This window comes from Salvelinus sp. IW2-2015, unplaced genomic scaffold (assembly GCF_002910315.2).
Source record: "Salvelinus sp. IW2-2015 unplaced genomic scaffold, ASM291031v2 Un_scaffold4304, whole genome shotgun sequence".
NCBI lineage: Eukaryota > Metazoa > Chordata > Actinopteri > Salmoniformes > Salmonidae > Salvelinus > Salvelinus sp. IW2-2015.
The window spans coordinates 13687-39818 of NW_019945575.1; the positions used below are offsets into that span (position 1 = coordinate 13687).

The 26132-nt window shown below is 45.7% G+C and overlaps 2 long non-coding RNA genes across 2 annotated transcripts; both read right to left on the bottom strand.

The window, feature by feature from the left end:
* Positions 1–9942: 9942 nt before the first annotated feature.
* Positions 9943–16498, bottom strand: LOC139026283 (uncharacterized). Its single transcript, XR_011478047.1, has 3 exons — positions 16139–16498; positions 10822–10943; positions 9943–10017 (listed from the first exon to the last, which is right to left on the bottom strand). It is a non-coding gene; the product is annotated as an uncharacterized lncRNA (long non-coding RNA).
* A 3395-nt stretch (positions 16499–19893) lies between these two features.
* LOC112077121 (uncharacterized) lies at positions 19894–20924 on the bottom strand. The gene is made up of 2 exons (XR_002895334.2): positions 20817–20924; positions 19894–20312 (listed from the first exon to the last, which is right to left on the bottom strand). It is a non-coding gene; the product is annotated as an uncharacterized lncRNA (long non-coding RNA).
* Between the last annotated feature and the right edge of the window lie 5208 nt (positions 20925–26132).

Here is a 26132-nt window from a genome sequence, read left to right on the forward strand (position 1 = left end):
GGCTCAGTCCCAGCCCCAGTCAAAACCCGCGTACCTCAGCCTTTACCCTCGGCTTAGCCCCTACCCCAGTCCTCTACCCCATCCTTCTACCCCATCATCTTTACCCCATCCTCTACCCCAGTCCTCTACCCAGTCATCTTTACCCCAGTCATCTTTACCCCAGTCCTCTTACCCCATCCTACCCCAGTCATCTTTAGCCCAGTCCTCTTACCCCATCATCTTTAGCCCAGTCTCTACCCCAGTCATCTTATAGCCCAGTCCCTTACCCCAGTCATCTTTACCTCAGTCCTCTACCCCATTCCATTTCACCCAAGTCCTTCGACCCAGTCCAATTATCCCAGTCATCTTTACACCAGGTCTACTACCCCCAGTTCCTCCTTCACCCCAGTCTACATAACCCAGTCCTTCTTCCACCCCAGTCTACTAACCCAGTCCTCGTTACCCCAGTCTACACCCAAGTCCTCTTTATTCCAGTCTACTGACCCAAGTCCTCTTACCCCAGTCTACTTTTACCCCCAAAAGTTCCCTTCCTTTTTGCTTCACCCCAGTCTATATCCCCAGTCACCTACCCCAAGTTCCTCTTTACCCCAGCTCTATACCCCGGTCCACTTACCCCAGTTCCACAACCCCAGTCCTCTTTACTCCAGTCTCCACCCCAGTCCTTTTTTACCCCAGTCTCCTTTTTACCCCAGTCGCCTACCCCAGTCCCTTACCCATTCTACTAACCCATACTCGTTCCCTAGTCTTACTACCCCAGTCTTCTCTTACCCCACTCTCACTACCCACCTCCTACCAGTCCTCTTACCCCAGTCTACACCCCAGTCTATTTACCCCAGTCACTACCAGCTTCTTTTACCCCGATCTACTTACCCAAGTCTTTCTTTACCCCAATCTCATACCCCAGTCCTCTTTACCCCACTCTACTTATACCCGTCTCCTAACCCATACTCTTTACCCAGCTCACTACCTCAGTCAGTAAATTTACCCCAGTCCACAACCCAATCTCTTTACCCCAGTCTACACCCAGTCTTTCTTTACCCCAATCTCATACCCCCAGTCCTCTTTACCCAGTCTACTACCCAGTCATATTACCCCAGTCCACAAACCCCATCACTCTGTTACCCCATCTACTACCCCAGTTTCTTACCCCAGTCTACTACCCAAGTCTTTCTTTACCCAGTCTACTACCCAAGTCTTCTTTACCAAAATCTCAATACCCAGTTTCCTCTTTACCCCAGTCACTACCTCAGTCATATTTACCCCAGTCCACAACCCCAGCCTCTTTACTCCAGTTTCTACTACCCCAGTCTTCTTTACTCCAGTCTACTAACCAAGTCTTCCTTGTTACTCCAGTCTACTACCAAGTCTTCTTTATTCCAGTCTCCTACCCCAGTCCTCTTTATTACCCCAGCCTCCTACCCCAGTCCTTCTTGACACCAGGTCTATTAACCCCAGTTCCTCTTTACCCCAGGTTCTACTACCCCAGTCCTCTTTATTCCAGGGTACTACCCCATTCTCTTTACGCCCATCTTTACCCCGTCCTCTTTACCAGCTGCCTACCCCAGTCCTCTTATACTCCAGTCTACTAACCCCATTCCTCTTATTCCAGGCTCTACTTACCCCAGTCTATTTTCTTCAGTGTCTCTTCTCCTGTGTCCCGAAACTCTCCTTGCAGGCCTCTGCTCCAGGCCCTGTCCCCTGCCCCCAGTTCCTAGACCTCACCAGCCTTATCCCCTGCTGCCCATCCTAGACTTCACCAGCCTTATCCCCTTGGCCCAGTCCTTAGGACCTCACCCAGGCCTTATCCCCTGCCCCAGTCCTAGACTTCACCAGCCTTTATCCCCTGCCCAGTCCTAGGACTTCACCAGCCTTATCCCTTGCCCCAGTCCTAACCTGTCCACCATTCCGCCAGCCAATAGTAAGAATGAAGTGGTCTCCTTTCTTTCTTCTAGATCATTCCTTCCTTCCTTTCATCCCTTTACTGTCTCCTTTCGTCCTTCTCTACTCTCTTTCCTTCCATTCTCCTTTATCCTTCCTCCCCTCCCTCTCTCCATCTCTCTCTTCCCACCCTTTCTCATTTCTCTTGCCCTCCTTTCCCTCCCTCCCTCCCCTCCCTCCCTTCCCCTCCCTCCCTCCCTCCCTCCCTCCCCCTCCTCCCCTCCGTCTCCGTCTCCTCCCCTCCCCTTCTCCTTCTCTGTCTCCTCCCTCTCTTCTCTCCCTTCTCTCTCTCCTCCCCCTCCCTTTTCTCATTCTCTTGCTCTCCCTCCCTCTCTCTCTCCTCCCCTCCCTCTCGTTTTCTTTCTCTCCTCCCCTCCCCTCTCTCCTTCTATTTTCAGTCTGTTCTCCTGTGCTCTTGTCTTTGAATCCACTTATCATTAAACTTACCGTGTGTGTGTGCTGAGACTCCATTCCTGTGTGTGTGTGGTGGTGTGTGTGTTGATGTGTGTAATGTGGGTGTGTGTGTGTCACCGCATTTGTGTGTGTGTGTGTGTGTGTGTGTGACTGTGTGTGTGTGTGTGTGTTGTGTGTGGTGTGTGTGTGGTGTGGTCGTGTGTGTGTGTGTGTGTGTGTGTGTGTGTGTGTTGTCTGGTCTGTCTGCTTCAGGGCTTTTACCGTAATGGAAAGGCTGTGGCGGTGGGCCAGAGGAGGACGTTTGATTTTATGGTTTTAAGAGGCAGGAGAGCTTGTGCTGCTGAGTCAGGAGAGAGAAGCAGAGAGAGACGAGAAAGCGACATGAATAGGGGACAATGGGAAGGTAGAGACAGGAAAGACAGGGAGAGTTAGGAACCGCGGGGGAGGGTATATGTGGTGTTTCAAATCTGTTTATTGTTCTTGTTTTCCCCCCTGTGCCCCCCCCCCCCCTCTCCTCTTGTCAAATCAAAAGTTTAGGGTCGTTGCACATACAACATGGTTAGCAGATGTTACCTGGCAAGTATAAGTGAAAATGCTTGTATGATTTCAGTTTCCCGACAGTGTCAGTAAAATCTAACCAAGTAATCTAACAATTCCCCCAACAACTACCTAATGACACACAAATCTAAAGGGTTGTGTGAAATGTGATACATATAAATATATGGTATGCAGCGATGCCGAGCGGACATAGGCAAAGGGTGCAACAGGATGGTGTAAAATACAGTTAGTATACAGTTCGGACGTTTTACATACACTTAGTGTTGGGAGTCAGTAAAAATTAGTTTTCAACCACCCCAAAATTTCATTGTTAACAAACTTACAGTTTTGGCAAGTCGCGTGAGGACATCTACTGTTGTGCAGTGACACAAGTAATTTTCCGACAATTGGGTTTACAGGGGACAGATTTTTCACTTATAATTCACTGATATCACAATTCCAGTGTGGTCAGAGTTGACATTACAGTAAGTTGAACTGTTGCCCCCTTAAAAACCTTGGGAAAATTCCCGAAATTATGTCTTGCTGTTAGGAAGCTTTCTGATGGGCTAATTGACATCCAGTTTGATGTCAATTGGAGCTGTACCTGTGGATGTATTTTCAAGGCCTACTTCAAAACTTCAGTTCCTTCTGTGCTTACATCATGGGGAAAATCAAACAGAATTCAGCCAAGACTCATAGCAAAATAAATTGGAGAACCTCCACAAGTCTTGGTTCATCCGTGGGAGCGATTTCCAAACGCCTTGAAGGTTACCACATGGGCATCTGTACAAAACAATTGGATAAAACACCATGGGACCACGCAGCCAGCATACTGCTGGCAGGAGAAGATGCGTTCTGTCTCCTAGAGATGAACGTACTGTTGTGCGAAAAAGGGCAAATCAAATCCCAGAACAACAGCAAAGGACCCTTGTGAAGATGCTGGAGGAAAACAGGTACAAAAAGTATCTGTCACAGTAAAACAAGTCCTATAATCAACAATGAACCTGAAGCGCTCGGCAAGGAAGAAGCCCCTGCTCCAAACCACCCAATAAAAAAAAGGCCATGACTACGGTTTGCCAATCTGCACATGGGGACACAAAGATTTTGTACTTTTAGGAGAAATGTCCTCTTAGGTTGATTAAACAAAAATTAGAAACTGTTTGGCCATAATGGACCATCGTTATATTTGGGAGGAAAAAGAGGGACGCTTGCAAGCCGGAGAAACACCATCCCAACAAACGTGAAGGCACGAGGGTGGCAGCAATCATGTTGTGGGGGTGCTTTGCTGCAGGAGAGGTATGGTGCACTTCACAAAATGATAACTTTCAATGAGAATAAAATTTATGTGGGAAATATATTGAAGCTTGAATCTCTATATTGGAATCTCAAAGAAATCAGTCAGGAAGTTAAAGCTTGGTTGCAAATGGGTCTTCCGAATGAACACTGACCCCCAAGCATACGTTCCAAAGGTTGTGGCCATAATGGCTTAAGCGACAACGAATGATCAACGCGTAATTGGAGTGGCCATCACAAAGCCATGACCTCAATTCCTATAGAAACATTTGAATTTGGCGAACCTGAAAAAGTGTGTGCGAGCAAGGAGGAGGCCTACAAACCTGACTGCAGTTTCACCAGCTCTGTTCAGGAGGAATGGCCAAATCTAAACAGAGAGTACACAGTGGCAGAATACCTGACCACTGAGACTGACCCAAAATTAAGAAAATCCTTGACTATGGACAGGCTCAGTGAGCATAGCCTTGCTATTGAGAGAGACCTTAGTAGGCAGACATGGTTCTCAACTTAAGACAGGCTATGTGCACACTGCCCACAAAATGAGGTGGAAACTGCGCTGCACTTCCTAACCTCCTGCCCAATGTATGACCATATTAGAGACACATATTTCCCTCAGATTACACAGACCCACAAAGAATTCGAAAACAAACCCAATTTTGATCAACTCCCATATCTGTTAGGCAAAATATCACAGTGTGCCATCACAGCAGCAAGATTTGTGGCCCGTTGCCATGAGAAAAGGGCAACCAGTGAAGAACAAACACCATTGTAAATACAACCTATATTTATGTTTATTAATTTTCTGTTTCATACTTCAACTAATTGCACATTGTTACAACACTGTACATAGCCAATAATTTAACATTTTAAATACCTATATTCTTCTAAAACTTTTATGAGTGTAATGTTTACTAATGTTTCCCTTGTTTATTTCCTGTTTGTTTATTGCCTCTTCCATTTGCTTTGACAATGTAAACATATGTTTCCCTTGCCAATAAAGCCCTTTGAATTGAATTGAGCGAGTGTGACAGAGAGGGAGAGAATCAGAAGAGATGAACTATGTGGGCTGGAGTCAGCAGAAACACTGGAGAGAAATCTGGACCAAAGAGAGAGAAATTAGAATAAGGATCAACTAAAGTAGCAGCATGTTTGTGTAGCTTCATGTTACTATGTCTTATACACTATTCACATGATAGCTCCAGATAATAACCCGAGCACGGTCAAACACAGCACATTCATTTTGCAACACTGTGGATCAATAATAGGACAATAAGAGGTTATGGATTTCATACAGCTATGATAAAACTCCAGATCTCCAGTCTTATTCTAGTCCTGTGTTGATGACTTAGTCCTGTATTGGAGCTAAAGAAGGTTATGGTGTTGTTAGTCTATCCTCTTGGTTTGAGTACACATATTGAATGTTACTCTGGATAGGAGCGTCTGCTTAAATCTTTAACATGTATAACGTAACCTGACATGTGAGTATCATATGTGCCTAGGCAYTTTACTGAAATAATGATATATACAATGTTAACCACCGAACAGTGAATTAAGAAAATAACAATAATTGCAGTCGTATGCCTTCAAACCAACACATCTTCGCTGCATCATCGTAACACCTTACTGTGGAGAAATTCTCAATGTAACATACTTTCCTCCCACTAACTCAACCAGTGAGTTTACAGAGTGACATTCAACTGACTGAAGCGTTCTAGTAATCTTGCACAGTTTTAGTTTCTTTATTTTTCAAATTCCTCTGAGGATGTTGAGCAGTCAGATTACTAAAGGATGTTGAGCAGTCAGATTACTAAAGGTTTCTCTGAGGATGTTGAGGAGCGGTGAGCCAGAAGAGGACGTGGCCACCCCTACATGAGCATGGTTCCCTCTCTAGGTTCTTCCACAGTAGGATTTTCTTAGGCCCTTCTAGGGAATATTATGTGCTCTACGTGCCTAGCAGGATGGTATGACGCTCTCTATGACACCTTGCCATCAGATGTCTTACTAGCACATTTTGTGGTTTTAGGGGATGTTTGAGCTGGGTTTCTGTACAGAGGCACTTTGTGACATCCAGGCTGATGTAATCACAAAGAGTTACTAAAAGGTTGCTCGTCTGTATTATAGAGAATATGCACATTAGTTCAGTTTGCTTGAATATTTGATAGCCTATAAGAAATGTTAGCGCAACATGAGCTCAAGGGGCTCTCATGTAAGTGCTAGAGTTAGAATTTGAGACTTTACAAAGGTGCATTGTTGAGGAATCAGTCGAAGTAGAATATAGTTACTAGGGAAACACAAATAAGGAGGTGTTGAGCGAAAGTACCGGAGGCAGTTATCAAGTTTGGTAGGCTATAATCGCAGGCCACAGGCAGTATCAAGTAGCTGAGAAGCATAATTACAGTGACTAAAACGGTCCACGTGGGAATTGAGACAGCCAGTCATGACTCCTGAGCCGCCGGTGTGGCGATAATACAGTCATGACAGTCCCGCGTAACAGCTCCTTGTAGACAGAAGTATTGTTATGCATAGAAGAGCTATAACTAAAAAATAAAGATCAGGGTTTCATCACTCAATAGATAAGGAGTTGTATCTGAGAGCAGTCAGAATGTCTATGAGTAAAGGTATGGGGTAAATAAATTTGAGGGCTGCTGAGAGCAATGAATTAGAGGTTGTCAATGGTTGCATTAGCTTACCTACTACAGTCAAGCTAATTAACTAAAGGATGTTGAGCATGGACATGAGATAGTAAACAGAATGTTGAGGGACCAAGTCAGATTACAGAGATAGGTCTCGAATGTCAGTGTTATGTTTTGTTGGAATTAAACTAAGCTTTTTGAATTAGAAAAATCAGGGTTGTCTCTCCTTGTAGGGATTCTGTCTCGAGAAGAAACACAGAAGGATTCAGTTACTATAACTCAACAAAGAATGGAGACTATATAGAAGGCCCTGTGGGTGAACTGAACAACGATTAAAAAAGTTTGTTTCGCATTAATACACACCAGAGGATATATAGATTTAATTGAACAAACACAAATACCACACGTAAGATGCTACTAACTCACGACACAAGTTGACAAAAAGGTTCCTCTGAGGATGTTGAGCAGTCAGATTACTAAAGGTTTCATCTGGAGGATAATCATTAGCTAAAGGTATGAGCAGTCAGATTACTAAAGATGTTTGAGCAGTGGCAGAATTACTAAAGGGATGTTGAGCAGTCAGATTAAAGAATGTGTGAGCAGTCAGATTACTAAGAATATGTGTGGAGATTGCGTCAGATTACTAAAGTTCCTCTGAGGATGTTGAGCAGTCAGATTACTAAGGATGTTGAGCAGTCAGATTAATAGTTCTAAGGATGAGAGCAGTCAGATTACTAAGGTTCCTCTGAGATGTGAGCAGTCAGATTACTAAAGGATGTTGAGATAGCAGTCTAGATTTACTAAAGAGATATGTGGCAAGGGAAGTGAGGTCAGATTACTAAAGGATGTTGAGCAGTCAGATTTACTAAAGAATGTTGAGCAGTCAGATTACTAAGGTTCTCTGAGGATGTTGAGCAGTCAGATTACTAAAGGATGTTGAGCAGTCAGATTACTAAAGTTTCCTCTGAGGATGTTGAGCAGTCAGATTACTAAAGGATGTTGAGCAGTCAGATTACTAAAGGTTTCTCTGAGGATGTTGAGGCAGTCAGATTACTAAAGGTTTCTGTAGGATGATGAGCAGTCAGATTACTAAAGGATGTTGAGCAGTCAGATTACTAAAGAATGTTGAGCAGTCAGAATTACTAAAGGATGTTGAGCAGTCAGATTACTAAAGAATGTTGAGCAGTCAGATTACTAAGAGGTTCCTCTGAGGATGTTGAGCAGTCAGATTACTAAAGGATGTTGAGCAGTCAGATTACTAAAGTTCCTCTGAGGGATGTTGAGCAGTCAGATTACTAAAGGATGTTGAGCAGTCAGATTACTAAATGGTTTCTCTGAAGGAGTTGAGCAGTCAGATTACTAAAGGTTTCTCTGAGGATGTGAGCAGTCAGATTACTAAAGGATGTTGAGCAGTCAGATTATAAAAAGGTTCCTCTGAGGATGTTGAAGCAGTCAGATTACTAAAGGTTTCTCTGAGGATGTTGAGCAGTCAGATTACTTAAAGGTTTCTCTGAGGATGATGGCAGTCAGATACTAAAGAATGTTGAGCAGTCAGATTACTAAAGGTTCCTCTGAGGATGTTGAGCAGTCAGATTACTAAGGATGTTGAGCAGTCAGATTACTTAAGGTTCCTCTGAGGATGTTGAGCAGTCAGATTACTAAAGGATGTTGAGCAGTCAGATTACTTAAGGTTCCTCTGAGATGTAGAGCAGTCAGATTACTAAAGGTTCCTCTGAGGATGTTGAGCAGTCAGATTACTAAAGGTTCCTCTGAGGATGCTGAGCAGTCAGATTACTTAAGGTTCCTCTGAGGATGTTGAGCAGTCAGATTACTAAAGGATGTTGAGCAGTCAGATTACTTAAGGTTCCTCTGAGATGTAGAGGAAGCAGGTCAGATTACTTAAGGTTCCTCTGAGGATGTTGAGCAGTCAGATTACTTAAAGGATGTTGAGCAGTCAGATTACTAAAGGTTCGTCTGAGGATGTTGAGGGCAGTCAGATTCTTAAAGGTTCCTCTGAGGATGTTGAGTAGTCAGATTATTAAAGGTTCCTCTGAGGATGTTGAGCAGTCAGATTACTAAAGGTTTCTCTGAGGATGTTGAGCAGTCAGATTACTAAAGCACAACCTCAGTAAAATAGTACCTCTCATCTAATTTCAAAGAATGATATTCCTCTCTAAAGGTGGACGTCTGCTGCTCCCTGGAAGTCAATGTAAACCCTCCCCTGCGGCCAGAGGGACTCAGAGTCATTGTGTTGTTAGCCAGATGAGCTGAGACATTGTGCACGGGTCAATGTGTGACGTTAGCTGTTACAGCATCAATGTTGACACACACACATCCTTTCCTCTATGTCCTTTCCTCTGATCCCCAGGATTCATCTGTCCATATCACCTTCAACTGATAGGAAGTCGAACAGAAGGACAAGATAGTCACTTCCTGTTTCCCCTTGGGTGTTTAGGTTTTAGGTGAACCCTCTATCTTTCTCTACTCCATCCCCCTCTCCCTCCCTCCATCCTCTCTTCCCTCCATCCTTATGCAACAGATGTTCACTTTGACATCTGTCTAACTAAACTCAAACATATGGGAAGCCTGAATGATGAGGTTTGAGACTGTGTGTGTGTGTGTGTGCTACTGTGCTTCCTAACAAAGCTTCCCCTCCGTCACCAACAATGTATGACTTTGTATATACAGTACAGTCTGTTAGGTATAGTACAGTATGTTATTGGTAGTAAGTATGTTATGGTATATACAGTATGTTATGGTATAGTACGTATGTTATGGTATAACACAGTATGTTATGTACAGTACAGTATGGTATAGTACAGTATGTTATGGTATAACACAGTATGTTATGGTATAGTTACAGTATGTTATGGTATAGTAAAGTAGTTATGTAAGTACAGTATGTTATGGTATAACACAGTATGTTATGTACAGTACAGTATGGTATAGTACAGTATGTAAGGATAACACAGTATGTTATGGTATAGTACAGTATGTTATGTATAGTACAGTATGTATGGTATAGTACAGTACGTTATGTATAGTACGGTACGTTATGCTATAAGTACAGTATGTTTGTAAACCAGTATGTTATGCGTACAGTATATATAGTACAGTAAGGTTCTTACTCATTCCTGTGCAGACGGAGGGTCATCTCCTCTCCCTCAGCTGTGATGAGGACCTCTGCCTCAGACGGGTGCTGCTGGGGAGAAAACCAGAGAAATAGAATAATATCTCACCAGCATTATATTCTAACATTATAAACTGGGTGGTTCGAGCCCTGAACGCTAATTGGCTGACAACCGTGGTATATCAGACCATATACCATGGGTATGATAAAACATGTATTTTTACTGCTCTATATTTAGTAGACCAGTTATATATAGTAAAAAGGCACTTCAGGGGTTTGTGGTATATGGCCAATAAGGGGTATGTCAGGCACTCTGCGATGCGTCGAGCGTAAGAACAGCCCTTAGTTGTAGTATGTTGGCCATATACCACACACCTCAGGCCTTATTGCTCAATTATATCTAGACCATTAATATCTTACATATCTCTCTAAACATTATATCTCTCTAATATTATATCTGCTTTTTTTATTCTCTAATATTATATCTCTTTTAATTTTATTTCTTAAATAAAAAATAGCATTATATCTCCTAGATTATATTCTCTTAATTATCTCTCAAAAAAAATAATATTATATCTCTCTAGACATTATATCTCTCTAATATTTAGTTCTCTCTAATATATTAATATCTCTCTAGGCATTATATCTCTCTAGCATTATATCTCCTCTAGGCATGTATATCTCTCTAATATTATATCTCTCTAGCATTATATCTCTCTAGCATTATATCTCTCTAATATTATATCTCTCTAACATTATATCTCTCTAGCATTATATCTCTCTAACATGTAACGTGTGAAATGTGTTGTGCTATTTTAGAGGACAACCATGTATGTCTCTCTGAGTTAGTAGGTAATGTCAGTGATAGGATCTCACCTTCTCTCCATGGATGGACCTCCTGTGTCTTGCAGGCTGCAGCCAGTGTGGATATGTAATCTCATATCTCTCTAGGTGTTCTATTCTGTGGTTGTTCTCCTGAGGGCTCGATCTCTGCTTCTCTACACACAGGAATTACAACCATGTCAATAGGGGCAGTAGGAGATTTTAATATGACGTCTCCTGATAAAATATAATAAAACAAGCTTGTGTAGTCATTGCAAAATATAATTAAATGCATATTTATTAGTCACATGCTTTGTAAAACAACAGGTGTAGACTAACAGTGAAATGTTTACTTACTTCCCAACAATGCAGGGAGAAAGAAAATAGCGAAATAATAGAAAAATAAAGCACATAATAATAAATACACAATGAGTAACGATAACTTGTCTATAAACACGGGGTACCAGTACAAAGTCGATGTGCAGGGGTACGAGGTAATTGAGATAGGTATGTATATATAAACTAGGAATAGAGTGACAGATAATAAACAGCAGCAGTAGCGTATGTGATGACTCCAAAAGGTTTATGCAAAAACGGGTCAATGCCGATAGTCCGGCTTTTTGGTTAAAGGTGCAATATGCAGAAATTGCTCTGCCAATTCCTAGTTGCTAAAATTATAATAGTTCTCTTAATTTCAGTTTATTTGGAAAAAACAAGAGAATCATTGTACCATCTAAATAATGTGAAATATTTTTTCAATAACCAAAAATATTGTATTTTTCAGCTGTTTGAAGCTGGTGTACAGAACCAGAAGTAAAAGACCCAAAAAATAAACTTAAGAATGGTAAGCATATAGATAGCGCACATAGAACCGCTTCTTAGACTTGCTTTCAATGCAAATGATAGATCTATAACTAAGATTTCTATGTGAATTTGGTCAGGTCGCCCAAAAAAATGACATAATGCAGCTTTAACTATTTAACGGTCTTATGGCTTGGGGGTAGAAACTGTTTGGGGTCCTGTTGGTTTCAAACTTGGTGCGTCGGTACCGCTTGCCGTACAGTAGTAGAAAGAACAGTCTATGACTTGGGTGGCTGGAGTCTTTTACAATTTGTAGGGCCTTCCTCTGACACCGCCTGCTATAGAGGTCCTGGATGGCAGGAAGCTCGCCCCCAGTGATGTACTGGGCTGTACACACTACCCTCTGTAGCAGTTGCCATACCAAGCGGTGATGCATCCGGTCAAGATGCTCTCGATGGTGCAGCTGAATAACTTTTTGAGGATCTGAACGCCAATGCCAAATCTTTTTGCCCTCCTTTATAATTTCATTTATTTTTTAACCCTAATTTTACCAGATAAATTGACTGCGAACACATTTTCATTTACAGCAACAACCTGGGGAATAGTTATAGGGGAGAGGAGGGGGGATAAATGAGCCAATTGGAAGATCCTGAAGGGGAAAAGGCGTTGTCGTGCCCTTTTCATGGATGTTTTGGTGTGTGTTGACCATGATAGATCCTTAGTGATATGGACACCGAGGATCTTGAAGGTCTCGACCTGCTCCACTACAGCCCTGTCGATGTGAATGTGGGCCTTACATTTCCTGTTGTCCATGATCAGCTCCTTTGTTTTGCTCATATCTTGCTCACGTTGTTGTTCTGGCACCACACTGTCAGGTCTCTGACCTCCTCCCTATAGGTTGTCTCATTGTCGTTGTTGATCAGGCCTACCACTGTCATGTCATCTGCAAACTTAATGATGGTGTTGGAGTCGTGCGCGGCCACACAGTCACAGATGTGTTGTTGCCTACCCTCACCCCCTGGGGGCGGCCCATCAGAGTGTCCAGGATCCAGTTGCAGATGGAGGTGTTCAGTTCCAGGGTCCTTAGCTTAGTGATGAGATTGGAGGCACTATGGTGTTGAATGCTGAGCTGTAGTCAATGAACAGTAATCTCACAGGTGTTCCTCTTTTCCAGGTTGGAAAACACAGTGTGGAGTGCAATAGAGATTGCGTAATCTGTGGATCTGTTGGGGTGGTATGTGAATTGGAGTGGGTCCATCTGAGATGATGGTGTTGATGTGAGCCAAAGCATTTCATAGCTACAGATGTGAGTAATATGGTTTCGATAGTCATTTCGACAGGTTACCTTAGCATTCTTGGGCACAGGGACTATGGTGGTCTGCTTGAAACATGTAGGCATTACAGACTGGGTCAGGGAGAGGTTGAAAATGTCAGTGAATACACTTGCCAGCTGGTCAGCTGAGTACATGTCCTGGTAATTAGTCTGGCCCTGCGGCCTTGTGAATGTTAACCTGTTTAAAGCTCTTACTCATCGGCTACAGAGAGCATGATCACACAGTCGTCCAGAACAGCTAGTGCTCTCATTCATGGTTCAGTGTTGCTTGCCTCGAAGCGAGCACAGAATGTATTTAGCTCGTCTGGTAGGCTTGAGTCACTGGGAAGCTCGTGGCTGGGTTTCCCTTTGAAATCCGTGATAGTTTGCAAGCCCTGCCACATCTGACGAGCTTAGTCCTGTATTGACGCTTTTCCTGTTTGATGATTAGTCGGAGGGCTTAGCAGGATTTTTTAATAAGCGTCCAGATTAGTGTCCCACTCCTTGAAAGCGCCTTTAGCTCAGTGCGGATGTTGCCTTTAATCCATAGCTTCTGGTTGGGATATATACGTACGGTCACTGTGGGAACAATGTTGTTGATGCACTTATTAATGAAGCCGGTGACTGATGCGGTAAACTCCTCAATGCCATTGGATGAATCCCAGAACATATTCCAGTCTGCGCTCGAGAATAGTCTTGTAGCTTAGCATCTGCTTCATTGGACTACTTCCATATTGAGAGTGTCAGCGAAACTTCCTGTTTGAGGTTTTGCTTGTAAGCAGGAATCAGGAGGATGGACTTATGGTCAGATTTGCCCAAAGGAGGGCGAGGGAGAGCTATGTATGCATTTCTGTGTGGAGTAAAGATGATCTAGAGTTGCATATGTGACATGCTGGTAGATATTAGCTAAAACAGATTTCAGTATTTCTGCATTAAAATCACAGGCCACTCGGAGCACCACCTTTGGATGAGCATGCTCTTGTTTGCTTATGACCCTATAGAGTTCCACAGTATGAGTCATAATACCCATAAAACCTAGCGGTCAAACAAGGAAATGGTCCTGTCATTTTTTCACCACACATTTGAGAAACACTTAAAATAAGAGTAGGCTTACACTGGTGTGACGTTTTGATAACCGTGTAAATCTCTCTAGGACAAGGTGACTTCTCAATATATTCGCCTGTATTTACCCCCCCCCAAAATTAAATGCAAATTAGCTGCTAATGTGGCTATCAAAAATAACTATAAATGCCATGATGATCTGGATGAGACTGCCGAATCGCGGCAAAGGTAAGAATCTCTGGATTAACTATCTAATGCGAGCTAAATTTAGTAATGAATAAATTGCCAACATTTCTTTAAATTGACAATTTTGTGAACTCTTGTGCAAGTTTTAAATAGAAAAGGCAGCAGCTAGAGATGACATGCAGGAGCTTGTAGGGATTTGTAGTTTTGCATGATGTCTACTTTGATGCTAATTAGCATTTTAGAATCAGAGAGTAAATAAAGACGAATATATTGATGAAAGTCACCTTGTCTGAGAGAGATTTACCTGGTTATCAAAACGTCACGCCAGGGTAAGCCTACACAAAACACTTATTTAAAAGTTTTCTAAAATTCCCTATGGGAAAAATGAATGTTGGAAAAACAATTGGAACCATTTTCCTGTTTGACTGCTAGGTTTTATGGGTATTATGATACCTCCACTGTGGGGCTCTATACAGCTCGTTGAGTACAGTCTCGGATTGTTGTGGTAAATAGACAGCATGAAAAATATACACTGAACAAAAATATAAAAGCATGTAAAGTTTTGGTCCCATGTTTTATGAGCTGAAATAAAAGTTCCCCAAAATGTTCAATACACACAAAAAGCTTATTTCTCTTACATTTTGTGCACAAATTTGTTTACATCACTGCTAGTGAGGATTTATCCTTTGCCAAGATAATCCAGCCACCTGACAGGTGTGGCATATCAAGAAACTGATTTAAAAGCATGATCATCACACAGGTGCACTTTGTGCTGGGGACAATAAAAATCCACTCTAAAATGTGTAGTTTTGTCACACAACACCACAGATGTCTCCAGTTTTGAGGGAGAGTGCAATTGGCATGCTAACTGCAGGAATTTCCACCAGAGTTGTTGCAAGAGAATTTAATGTTAATTTCTCTACCATAAGCTGCCTCCAACATCATTTTAGAGAATTTGGCAGTACGTCCAACCGGCCTCACAACCACAGACCATGTGTATGGCATAGTGTGGGCGAGCAGTTTGCTGATGTCAACGTTGTGAACAGAGTGCGTTGGCGGTGGGGTTATTGTATGAGCAATTTGAAATGCACAGAGATACCGTGACGAGATCCTGAGTCTCAGTGTCGTACCAGTCATCCGTCACCACTACGTCGTGTTTCAGCATGATAATGCACGGCCCCATGTCGCAAGGATCTGTACACACTTCCTGGAAGTGGAAATGTCCCAGTTCTTCCATTGCCTGCATACTCACCAGACATGTCACCCTTTGAGCATGTTTGGGATGCTCTGGATTGACGTGTACCACAGCGCGTTCCAGTTCTCGTCAATATCCACCAATTTCAGACAGCCATTGAAGAGGGGTGGGACATCATTCCACAATCAACAGCCTGATCCACTCTTTGTAAGGGAGATGTGTTGCGCTGCATGAGGCATATGGTGGTTACACCAGGTACTGACTGGTTTTCTGATCCACTGCCACCCTACTTTTTAAAAAGGTATCTGTGAACAACAGATGCATATCTGTATTCCCAGTAATGGCCCAATAAATGTAATTTAAATTCAGTTTGAATCTTTCAATTCAATTTGAATCTTTGAAATTGTTGGATGTTGCGTTTGTATTTGTGTTCAGTACAGATGAAAACTCACTTGGTAAATAGTATGGGCAACAGCTTATCATGAGGTAAAACAGGAGCACTTTCTACAGGTAGCCAACAGGAAGTTCTGTAGTTGACTATATATAAAACTGACGTCAGTACATTCTTTGAGAAGTTGTCAAAATAATAGACTGCACTAGAAAACATGCGTATGTTATGAATGGGAACATTCACAACAGCCTATTCTAAGAAAGACTAAATAAGACTTAAAACAGCAGTAAACGCAAACGGGCTGAGTGAACTAACATTATGCACAGTTCAAAATAAATGATCATTAAATATTTATCAGCCATCCAGAAAAATGAAATTTCCATGCATTAACTTACTGATTATTGTAACGAATAAACAGACTTACCGCCAGCAGCGTGTTGATTGGATACAAAAGACCCAACACAGCATATAACGACAATCAAATACAGACTCAGACCGGAATATACAGAACTCAGATCAAATCGGGTTAACCGTTCTCCTGGACTCATGCTAAAATAAAGCGTTAAAATTTAAACCGGACAATGTAATTACTAGCAAAAATCTATACAAAAAAAAATGCATATGCAATGGACAAATAATAGCTGCCTGTCGACATATCCTATGCGGCGGCTAAATGTGTTGACGACAATAGCACTCTATTGCTCTGTCTGCTCGGGTTGCTTCCACAGAGGCAGAGCGCATCTCTTCTGTTTCATTCAGTTCCCTCTTTCATTTTCAGCCACTCCCATCTACACTATAACTAACTGGTCGTGCTTGCACCCGGCCGCTCGACTGAGACGCGCCAACGATTTCTGTGAGCCTATCGGTTTTGAAAACGGTTGAAGACTAGATATTGTTTATTGGTAGCCCTAACACGTATGCGTTACCATATACAAAAATAATACATGATCTTCTATTTTTTACACATTCTATGTCATATGATAGGCGAATGTGAATGTTCTAAAATACAGAACGTGTCATGGCAATACTATAAAACATTTATACTAAAGATGAATTCTGTCACACAGCTCAGCCTATGTCCTAAAAGCACCCTATTCCCTATATAGTGCACTGCTTTTGACCAGGGCCCATATGGCTGTGGGCCCCCTGGGTGAGTCATTGTGAGCACACAGGTGGTTTCTTGGCAGAGAGACAGGTAGTGTACAGTACAGCATGCCATGCCCATGCTGGGGTCGGCACCATCTCTGTGCAGGCATGGTAGTGGAGGGCAATCTGAATGCTGTAGGCCTACTGTACCAGTCTTGTGTATGATGATACTGTACCTCAGAAACTAGGTTTCATCTTGTTTTTGCTCTGTCCCACCAAAAGCATTAACATGGCCCAACTATTATACATTTATCAGCCACTGTGTGTTGAACATGTCACACAGTCAGGTGGATGTGGTTTGAGTAGGTCTGATAATATTAGAAGTGTCTAGTGTGTGATAATATTAGAGAGTGTCCAGTGTCTGATAATATTAGAAGTGTCTAGTGTCCTGATGAATATTAGAAGTGTCTAGTGGTGTGATAATTAGAAGTGTCTGATAGATATTGAATGTGTCTAGTGTGTGATAAACATTAGAAGTTGTCTAGTGTCTGATAATATTAGAAGTGTCTCGTGTCTGATAATATTAGAAGTGTCTCGTGTCTGATAATATTATTGATAGTGTCTCGTGTCTGATAAATTAGAAGTGTCTAGTGTGTGAAAATATTAGAAGTGTCTAGTGTGTGATAATATTAGAAGTGTCTAGTGTTGATACATTAGAAGTGTCTAGTGTGTGATAACATTAGAAGTGTCTAGTGTGTGATAATATTAGAAGTGTAGTGTGTGATATTTAGAGTGTCTAGTGTGTGATAATATTAGAAGTGTCAAGTGTGTGTGATAACATTAGAAGTGTCTAGTGCGCAGTGGCACACAGCCGAGAGTGTGCTTCGCTCTTCTAAAAGGAACTCTGCACCAAAACACCAGTATTTATTGGTCAGTTATTGATTTCTTGTGATTCGTTAAAAGCCACCGCACGCAGCAACCGCACTGAACCTGCTGGGAATCATGGAAACACAGGGTGAAACTTAATATTCAAAGACACGGAATTGTCCTTGGTGAATTGAAATGGTGAGATTTGAAATTAAGTTCACACCCACAAGGAAGATTAAGTGCCAAAAGCAGCTGCAAATAGAGGAGCCAGAGGTGATCAGAGATGTGGAGGAGCAGAGGTGATCAGAGAGTGGACAGAGTGATGTGGAGGAGCCAGAGGTGATCAGAGATGTGGAGGAGCCAGAGTGATCAGAGATGTGGAGGAGCCAGAGGTGATCAGAGATGTGGAGGAGCCAGAGGTGCAGAGATGTGGAGGAGCCAGAGGTGATCAGAGATTGTGAGGAGCCAGAGGTGATCAGAGATGTGGAGGAGCCAGAGGTGATCAGAGATGTGGAGAGCCAGAGGTGTCAGAGATGTGGAGGCGCCAGAGGTGATCAGAGATGTGGAGGAGCCAGAGGTGATCAGAGTGGAGGAGCCAGATGATAGAGATGTGGAGGAGCCAGAGGTGATCAGAGATGTGGAGAGGAGGCTAGAGGTGATCAGAGATGATGGAAGGCCAGAGGTGAGATGGTGGAGGGAGCCAGAGGTGATCAGAGATGTGGGGCAAGGTTCAGGATGTGGAGTAGGCAGAGGTGATCAGAGAGTTCTCAGTGGAGAATATGATTAGACATGCTTCTCAGTGAGACTATGATCAGAGATGCTTCTCGGTGAGACATATGATTAGACATGCTTCTCAGTGAGACATATGATCAGAATGCTTCTCGTGAGACATATGATCAGACATGCTCTCTCAGTGAGACATATACAGTGTTCTCAGTGAGACATATGATGATCAGACATGCTTCTCAGTGAGACATATGATCAGAATGCTTCTCAGTGAGACATATGATCAGACATGCTTCTCAGTGAGACATATGATCAGACATGCTTCTCAGTGAGACATTTGATCAGACATGCTTCCACGTGAGACATTGATCAGACATGCTTCTCAGTGAGACATTGAGATCAGACATGCTTCTCAGTGAGACATATGGATCAGACATGCTTCTCAGTGAGACATATGATCAGACATGCTTTCTTCAGTGAGACATGAATCAGACATTGCTTCTCAGTGAGACATATGATCAGACATGCTTCTCAGTGAGACATAATCAGACATGCTTCTCAGTGAGACATATGATCAGACATGCTTCTCATGAGACATGATCAGACATGCTTCTCAGGTAGAATATGATCAGACATGCTTTCAGTGAGACATGATCAGAGATGCTCTCTCAGTGAGACATATGATCAGCATGCTTCTGTGAGACATGACATCAGACATGCTTCTAGTGAGACAATGACTCAGACATGCTTCTCAGTGAGACAATGATCAGACATGCTCTCCGTGGAGACATGAGACTTGATCAGACATGCTTCTCAGTGAGACTTATGATTAGACATGCTTCTCAGTGAGACATATGATAACATGCTTCTCAGTGAGAACATATGATCAGACATGCTCCAGTGAGACATGATCAGAAGCTTCTCAGTGAGACATATGATGCCATGCTTCTCAGTGAGCCATATGATCAGACATGCTTTCAGTGAGACATATGATCAGACATGCTCTCAGTGAGACATATGATCAGAACATGCTTCTCAGTGAGACATATGATCAGACATGCTTCTCAGTGAGCATATGATCAGACATGCTTCAGTGAGACATATGACAGACATGCTTCTCAGTGAGACATATGTCCAGACATGCTTCACAGTAGAGAACATAATGACAGACATGCTTTCACGTGAGACATAATAGATCAGACATGCTTCACAGTGACGATATATGATCAGACATGCTTCTCAAGTGAGACTTTGATCAGAAGACTCCATCAGTGAGAAAAACACCCAACCAACATAAAATCTCAGTTGAGATTTTTCAAAAACAAGCAAGACATGCTGCACGTCAGTGGAGACAATGATCAGTACATTGCTTCTCAGTGTGACAAGCAGATCTATCTCTGGTTAACTGGCACATGCCCACACACCCAACAGTAAGCCTACTAGTTTATTATGATGACATAATATGCCAGCATCACCACCGGCAAAACATTATCAACAATACACATTCTCTTGGTTTAATGTTTCCAGACATAAGACAGGCCGTATTTAAAATATTTGTATACAGTACATGAGCAAAGAGCATGATGGTGTTTGAGTTATGCCCCCGCTGACAGTTAGTGATTAAGAGTATCCATACAGTCCCTGACAGCTTCCAACCCTCTCCATCCCACAGCAGGAGCATATAGAAGTACAAACTCCCCCTAGACTCTGTCCATGTTCAACGTTAACCACTGTGCAGGTTTCTGCTCCTCTAGGAAACGTTTTCAGCAGTCGTCTTCTAGAATGTTGGGGTGTTCCTCCCAGAACTCGTCCCCTATGACGTCACAGCGGTGGGCACTGACACGCCTCCTGGTTCGTGCCACTGGCTCCTCCTCCTCCTCGTTGGGGAGCTTCACACTCGTGGTCACTGTTTCTTCCAGCTGGGACAGAGGGAGAGAGGGAGGGAGGGAGGGAGGGAGGGAGGGTAGAGTTTGAGAGAAGCAAAGGATGGGGTTAACCATCATAAGAATAATTATTAGTTGGGTGCTTCCATTTGTCCTACTTCACACATTTATTATACACGTGTAAATTGGAAATTGTTTTTTTGCATATCCCACTCCCCCAGACACCCTTGGAATGGGCTCACGACCAGGGATCAGCCATTATTGCCGGCGACCCTGGAGCAATTAGGGTTAAGTGCTTTGCTCAAGCGCACATCGGCAGATTTTTCACCTAGTCATCTTTGGGATTCGCACCAGTGGCATTTCACTTACTGGCCAAACGCTCTTAACCACTAGGCTACCTACCACCCTCACACACAAGCCTGGACGTGTTTCTATGAATGTATCTGAAGTGGCATCCTATTCTCTATATAGTCCACTACTTCTGACAAGAGGCTCTATGTAGGGAATAGGGTGCATTAAGGACACAGCCTGAGATCTCACCTTCTCAGATTAGGGCTGTTCCTTTCCTGTGGACCAGAGGCTCCTTGTTGTAATTGATATCAAACTCAGAAAACAGGATTTCATTCTTATCTGCTGCCAATGTTCTCTGGGAGAGAGAGAGACAGAGACAGAGAGAGATAGACAGAGACAGACAGAGACAGAGAGACAGAGAGACAGACAGAGAGACAGACAGAGAGACAGACAGAGAGACAGACAGAGAGAGAGACAGAGAGAGAGAGAGAGACAGACAGAGAGAGAGAGACAAACAGAGAGAGAGAGAGAGACAGACAGAGAGAGAGAGACAGACAGAGATCATAGAGATTTGATTATGTATCTAAAGGTCTTGGTAAATTAAATATGGAAAGGTCAACTGAGGTAGTTTCCAGTGAAAGTAAATATGATGTAGTTATTCATTCTAAAGCTATTATCAGAATAATTATAAAGATATGACTAACAAGCAGACGCCCTTTAGAAAATGACACACCTCAAAAAGAGCAGATATATTAAAACTGTGACATACCCCCACAGCTGTAATTATGATATATTAAAACTGTGACATACCCCCACAGCTGTAATTATGATATATTAAAACACTGACTGACCCACTGTCTGGACTGACTGACCCACTGTCTGATGACTGACCACTGTCTGATGACTGACGCCGCTGACTGACTGGACTTCCTGACGACTGACCCCGCTGAACTGATGACCCGCTGACTGACTAGACCCGGATGCCGATGGGACTGAGCACCCGCTGACTGAACCCACTGGACTGAGACCTGACCCGCTGGCCGACTGACTGCACCCACTGACTGACTGACCCACTGACTGATTGACTGACGCCCTGACGCGAGCTGACCCCTGACGACTGAACCCACTGACGACCGCTGACCGACTGACTGACCCACTGATTTGACTGACCACTGCCGATGACCCACTGACGAGACCGACTGACCTGACCCACTGATTGGACTGACCCACTGAACCGACTGACCCTCTTGAACCGACTGACTGACTGACACACAGACTTGACCACCCACGACTGACCCATGATTGACTGATGATTGAACCCGCTGGACTTGATGATGCTTGGAGGCCACTGATGACCCACTTCACTCATCACTGACTGACTACCACTCACTCATCACTGACGACTGACCGCCACTCACGTCATCCAGCTGACTGACTGACGCCCTGCACTCATCCACTGACTGACTGACCACTCACTCATTCCCTGACTGACTGACTTGACCCACTCAATCATCCACTGACGACCTGACTGACCCACGTCACTATCCACTGATGCCCACTCACTCCATCCACTTGACTGACCCACTCACTCATCCACTGACTGACCCACGTCACTCATGCCACTGATGACGCGCACTCACTCATCCCAATGATGACCCACTCACTCATCCCCGACTGACTGACGACCCACTCACTCATCACTGACTCTGATGACCCACTCCCAGACTGCTGGACTGTACTGACTGACTGACCCACTCGTTTGGACTGACATGACCACTCGTGTGACTGGACTGACCACTCGTTGACTGAACTGACTGTCCCACTTGTTGAGCTGACTGACTGACTGATCGTTGACTGACTGTCCCTGTGTTTGCTGATAGGTTTGTGCAGGCGAGCACAACTTCCTGAAGCCCAACGACGACAGAGCTCTGGGTCTATAGCGTGCAGCGGCCAGGTCTGTCATGGAGGGACCTGTATGTACATCATCATCTTCGTACGGACAGAGTTGACGAGTTAGCCTTCGTCCTCAGAGCGAACTCTGGTTCAAAGGAGAGCCCAGGTAAAATCATACAAGGTGACAGAGACACACACCCCACACACACTCACACACTACAATCCAACACCAAACACCACCAGCCACGCACAAATGTTTATATTGCCATTTTGAGTGAACCCCTCAGCTTTTCTCCCTACCTTACTCCTCGCTCCTTCCCCACTCCTCCACCCTCCTCTACCTTACCCCACTCCTCCCCTCCTCACCTTCCCACTCCGTCCCCTCCTCTGACCTTCCCCCACATCCATACCTACTTACCTTCCCCCCTCCAGCCACCCTCCTCTACCTTCCCCCACTCCACCACCTCTCCTTACCTTCCCCACTCCAGCCACCTCCATCTACCTTCCTTACCTCCCCTACCTCACGCAAAAATACTTTCCCTCCTCTACCTCCACTCCTCACCTCCTCTACCTTCCCCTCCTGCTACCCCTCCATTCCATCTCCACCTCCTCTAGCCTTCCCCACTCTCTCACGCTCCTCTACTCCCCACTAGCCTCACCCGTCCGCTCTACTCCCCACTCCCACCTCCTTCCTTCCCCCACTCCTCCCCTCCCTTACTTCCCCATCCCACCTCCTCTACCTTCCCTCACTTCCCCACGCTCCTAAACCTCCCACTCCACACCCTCTCTATTCTTCCTTCCCCCTCTCTACAGCTTCCACCGTTCACCCTCCTCTACTATCCCCACTCCACCACACCTCCTCTACCTTCCCCACCACCTCCCTTTACTTCCCCACTCCCAACTCCTCTACCTGTCCTCTACCTTCCCCCCTCCTCTACCTTCCACTCTTCCACCGATCCTCTACCTTCCCCGACTCTTCCACCCTCCTCTACCTTCCCCCATCGTCGCCACCCTCCCTCTACCTACCCCTCCTACTCTCACTCTACCCATTCCCCTCCCGCCTACCTACCTCTTCAGCCTCCCCCGCCTCTCCCTCCACCTCCAGCCTCTCTAACCTCCCCACTCCTCCCCCTCCTCTACTTCCCCCACTACTCCTCATTCCCCACCCTCCTCCTACCTTCCCCTCTACCCTCACACTCTTCGCACCCTCCTCTACCTTCCCCCACTCTCTCAACACCTCCTCTACCTCCCCCATCCACCACCCTCCTCTACCTCCCCACTCACCACCCTCCTTCTACTCCCCCACTCCTCCACCTCCTCTACCTTCCCACTCCACCACCCTCCTCTACCTTCCCCACTCCACCACCTCCTCTCCTCCACTCCTCACTCCTCTACCTTCCCCCACTCCACCACCCTCCTCTACCTTCCGCCCCCACCCTCACCTACCTCCCACTCACCCTCCTCTACCTTCCCCACCCCCACCCTCCTACTTCCACCCAACCACCCTCCTTACCTTCCCCCCTCCTCCACCCTCCTCTACCTCTCCCCACTCCACACCCTCCTCTACCTTCCCCACTCCACCACCCTCCTCTACTTCCGCACTCCACCACCTCCTCTACCTTCCCTCCACACCTCCTCTCTACCTTCCCCCACTCCACACCCTCTCTACCTTCCCCCACTCCACCACCCTCCTCTACCTTTCCCCCACCACCCTCTCTTCCTCACCCTCTCTACCTTCCCCCACTACCTCCACCCTCCTCTACCTTCCCCCCCACTCCTCCTCCCCACTCCACCCCCCTCCTCTACCTTCCCACTCCACCACCCTCCTCTACCTTCCTCTACCTTCCCCCCTCCTCTAACCTCCACTTTCCACCCTCCTCTACTTCCCCCACTCCTCAAACCCTCCTCTACTCCACTCCTCCACCTCTCTACTTCCCCATCCTCCACCTCCTCTACCTTCCCCCACTCCTCCACCCTCCTCTACCTTCCCCCACCTCCCTCCCCACGCCATACCCTCCTCTACCTTCCCCACCTCCACCACCTCCTCTACCTTCCCCCACTCACCACCCTCCTCTACTTCCTCTACCTTCCCCCCTCTCTACTTCCCCCACTCACCACCACCCTCTCTACACTTCCCCACTCCACACCCTCCTCTACCTTCCCCCCTCACACTCTCTACCTTCCCAACTCCCCACCCTCCTCTACCTTCCTCTACCTTCCCCCCTCCTCTACCCTGCCACTCTTCCACCCTCCTCTACCTTCCCCACTCACTCCACCTCCTCTACTTCCCACTCCTCCACCCTCCATCTACCTTCCCCACTCCTCACCCTCCTCTACCTTCCCCACTCCACCACCTTCTACCTTCCCCCCTCCTCTACCCTCCACTCTTCACCCTCCTCTACTCCCCCCACTCTCCACCTCCTCTACCTTCCCCACTCCACCACCTCCTCTACCTTCCCCCACTCCACCACCCTCCTCTACTTCCCCCACTCCCCACCCTCCTCTACCTTCCCCCACTCCACCCCTCCTCTACCTCCCCCATCCACCACCCTCCTCTACCTTCCCCAGCATCCTCCTCCCTCTCTACCTTCCCCCACTCCACCACCCTCCTCTACCTTCCCCCACTCCACCACCCTCTCTACCTTCCCCCACTCCTCACCCTCCTCTACCTTCCCCCACTCCACCACCTCCTCTACCTTCCACCCTCTACCCCCATCCTCCCACCCTCCTCTACCTTCGCCCCTCCTCTACCTTCGCCCCCACTTTACCTTCCTTCCTCCACCCTTCCACCCTCCTCTACCTTCCCCCACTCCTCACCCTCCTCTACCTTCCCCACTCCACCACCCTCCTCTACCTTCCCCTCCACCACCCTCCTCTACCTTCCTCTACCTTCCCCCTCCTCTAGTCCTTCCCCACTCCACCACCCCTCACTCCCCCACTCCACGCACTCTCTACCTTCCCCCCACTCCACACCTCCTCTACCGTTCCCAACTCCACCACCCTCCTCTACCTTCCTCTACTTCCCCCCCCCCCCCCCTCCTCTACCCTCCACTCTTCACACCTCCTCTACCTTCCCCACTCTCACCCTCCTCTACCTTCCCCACTCCTCCACCCTCCTCTACCTTCCCCCACTCCTCCACCCTCCTCTACCTTCCCCCCATCCACCACCCTCTCTACCTTCCCCCTCCTCTACCCTCCATCTTTCCACCCTCCTCTACTTTCCCCACTCCTCCACCCTCCCTCTACCTTCCCCCTCCACCACTCCTCTACCTTCCCCACTCCACCACCCTCTCTCTACCTTCCCACTTCCTCACCCTCTCTATACCTTCCCCACTCCACCACCCTCCTCTACCTTCCCCCACCTCCACACCCTCCTCTACCTTCCCACTCCTCACCTCCTCTACCTTCCCCACTCCACCACCTCCTCTACCTTCCCCCACTCCACCACCCTCCTCTACCTTCCCACTCCTCCACCCTCCTCTACCTTCCCCCACTCCACCACCCTCCTCTACCTTCCACCTTACCCCCCACCCTCCCCACCTCCCTACCTTCGCCCCTCCTCTACCTTCGCCCCCACTTTACCTTCCTTCTCCACCCTTCCACCCTCCTCTACCCTTCCACCCTGCTCTACCTCTTCCACCTGCTTTACCTTCATCCGCCCTGCTCTACCCT